This window comes from Octodon degus, unplaced genomic scaffold (genome assembly GCF_000260255.1).
Source record: "Octodon degus isolate 3935 unplaced genomic scaffold, OctDeg1.0 scaffold00043, whole genome shotgun sequence".
NCBI lineage: Eukaryota > Metazoa > Chordata > Mammalia > Rodentia > Octodontidae > Octodon > Octodon degus.
Genome location: NW_004524619.1, coordinates 14,745,108 through 14,748,565, shown reverse-complemented (window position 1 = coordinate 14,748,565; position 3,458 = coordinate 14,745,108).

Genomic DNA, 3,458 nt, shown 5'->3' with positions numbered 1-3,458 from the left:
TTATTTTTAACTAAGCCACAGTTTGGGACTGGACCAATGTCAAAGACAAGTTAATTATTTGAATATAGAAGAACCTACCTGCTTACTCAGTGCCTACTGTAATGGTAGTAATGAGTACTGGGCAATTGTAGTTGGGTTAAAAAATAGCAGCAATCCTGGACCTTGGTTTGCAAACATGGGACTTTTCCCAGTCTACATTTTGTAAATCACAGTCTTCATTGCAATTGCTGACAAGAACTTGTTCCAGGTGGTGTCTTCTAATAGACTGCTAGATTTTAATTGTACATGGTTTTATGGCATCTGGCAATATGACTATCCCTCTCTGACATGATTTAAAAGCTCTGTAGGATCATTGGACTGTTCTTATTTGCTAAAAGCAGTTGTTTCTTTGGTTCTTATAGACCCTATTGCTATAGTGAAATGGTATCTGATGGAGTTATTTCATAAATACAAAACAAGACAGAACAAAAACAACATGACTCAAAATCAAATGTCATTGACTCTCAAGGCTCTTCTAATGTAGTTAATGTTATGGGATAAGTGAGATGTCTGGTGTTCTGGCCTTTCTGTTACAGACGAAGCCAGATTCATACTGTGGAGTAGGCAGCAAGGGTTGCATTCACTAAAGCAGGAGACGAAATGTCTGTGTTAGTGGAGCACTACACACTTACTTCAGTATCCCCCTTCAATTTACAACTTCTTTCAGTTGTGTTGTTCTTCTGACTGTATGAGGTTTTATTTAGTTAGCAATTATGGAAACTAGCTGTTTTAGGAAGGCCCATGGAAGATGTGTATGAGTAATAAATCTTGTGCCCTGCTCCACATACTGATGGCTCTGTTGAAGAGAGGTTGCGCAAAGTCAATAGCGGATTCTACTCTGTGCTGACATTTGCATTTAATAAAAGTCATGTTTATTGTAGCTTCTGTATAAACACAACTGGCACCTAGTGCATCATAGTTAACAATATTAAGTGGAGATGAGAATGTAGTTAAGAACGGTTATTATTTTTTTGCCTTAAAAATCTCAGATAACAGACATAGAAGAACTATAGTTCTTAGAGTCATAACACACTGTTGTTCATGGCACATTCTCTATGTCTTTATTTCATAATGTAACAGATTGTTATCCACTTTAAAACTAAATGTGAGCACATATGTACTCTTTTTTATCCCATCTCTGCCTCTCTACCTCATGCCTGGCCATTCCCTGTTTCTTTTCATAACTGTAGGTGTTTACTCCCATCAATGGCCGTGGCGTTTCCTTTTCTGACAATCTTTTCTTCTATGAATTGTGCCACTGTGAAAGTTCTCACAGACACCTCCTAGTACCTGGGTGAGAAAGTAAGAAAGAGCCCTGCTGACAGCCACAGCATGAACTCTGCTCAGAATAAGGCATGGATAAAGCCATCAGCGACCGTCTTTTGCCGCCTTTCTCTGACTGACTGCCGCTTCTAGGCCACCTCTAGTCAGCTTCAATTCCCTGACTCCTAGAGAAGTGCCTGATTATTCTCCTTGAATGAGACACTCCCAATATTCCTGAGGTGCCTTTGCTATGGGAAGCCAAGTCCCTTATGACCACCAGCATATTTCTGGTGGCTTTTGGTTAGTGGCCTTTGACACATATATTAAACTTTTTCCTGGACATTAATATATACCTAGGAGTGAATTTACTTGGTGATAGAATATAGCAACACTCATGATTATAGTCCTTTAAAATTTGTCAACTCCCACCCAAGTGTATCCTGCCACTTTTTATTTTTATTTGTCATGAAAAAAGTCTACTTGACCCATTTCTGCACACAAATTAAATGCACAAGACAGCCTGTGTATTTATAGACATATTCCCTACAGCATATGGAAAGCTTACTTCTTTCCTTTAAAGAATATATGTTTATTTTATCTGTTGTCATATGATGTTTCATTAGTTAAATGTGCATAGCATAATTTCCTGTGTGTTTTAGCTTGTAGAATTCAGCTGAAGAATGATATCCATGTGATTTTCTTACGTACAGTTGCCTTTTACATTTAAGTTGCTCAGAACTGTGCTTCTCAGGCTCTAGCTGGGAAATGACAGCCATGTGCACTTGCAAGAGACCGTGCTAAGGAGAGTAAGTTCTTAATGAAAGAAAACTAAGTGGAGAGAAAGAAGAACAAAGGAAAGTGTTTTTGACCAGGCACAGGGCTAGAATTTGTTTAGTTCAGTTCCATTTTGTTCAGCTTAATTTAAAAAATAGTATTTTTTTTTAAGTTGGATACATTCAATTACAGAAATCTTTGATTTAGCACCTACCGTGTACCAGATTTCTAGCCAAGCCCTGTGGAAGGTGCACAGCGAACAGCAAACCACACCCGTTCACGCGTGAGCTCAGCCAGGAAACGGGTGAGCCCTTAAGTCCACCTCACTTGGGTGTGGCAGGGAATTGTTGGGAAGTGAAAGAAGCCAGCTGCTGCAGGTTGCATTAGCAGCAATGAGTGTTATAATAAATGCAGACTGCCACCCTGGGGAGCCACGTGACTCTCTCATTGGCTTAGAAGAAAATTTAATGAGGCAGAACCTTACTGAAGGGAGCAGAAATGATGACAGGGACACTGCCTGGTGGGATTGCCTTTGGCAGTGGCCTGGCAGGGAAAGAGGCTGTACAGGGTCCTCCCTTTGAGGGGATCTGGATGGGAAAGGTGAGATGATAGGCATTTTTATTTAAAAGGGAATAGATAATCTATTGAATCGGAGCACATGAGAGGTGGCTTTATTCGAAAATGCTTTCAAAAGCTGTTTTGACAAGAATGGGGAGGAGGCAGTAGTATCATTAAATAAGCTGGCAACTTCTGTAACCAGCTTTTCGGTTTTCCACCTCAAGGGAGAGTCAATAAACTTTGATTCTCAGCATTAATGTAATTATTTTGATTTCTCTGGCTCATTCGAGGGAAGGCTGCAAAGCTGCAATATCAGATGGCCGCAAGCAATTCAGAAATCCCACGTCCCCAAGGACACCCACTGCTGTTCAGAAGTAGCGGGAAAGGGGGTGGAATAAATCATTTCCTCTGATCTTGTTAGTGCTGAGAATATTACGGGGAAGCAAATGCAGCACAGGACCAATACCAGAAGGCTACCGCAGGCGCAAGGAAGAGAGAAACAAAACACAATTTTCCTGCTTCTCTAAGGTTGCCTTCAAAAATGATTTTCTTTATATATTTTTAAAAATCAGTGTTGGAGGGTGCATTGCCCTCTCGGGTTTGGGAGGTTCTTCCACTTCCGTCTAGGTGGCCATGCCATTTGTCATCCTGGTACTGCCACTGGCAGCTGTTTCCTGCTCCTTAGAGTCGGTTGTTACCTTGGTAATATGTTTGGTTCATTTAGTATAAACAGTCTCACCTTCTGGGAGAATTCTTTGAGCCCAGGAAGAAATGACTTTCATGAAAAGTCTTCTTGACTAGGAGGTTCTGCCGTGTATGAGCCC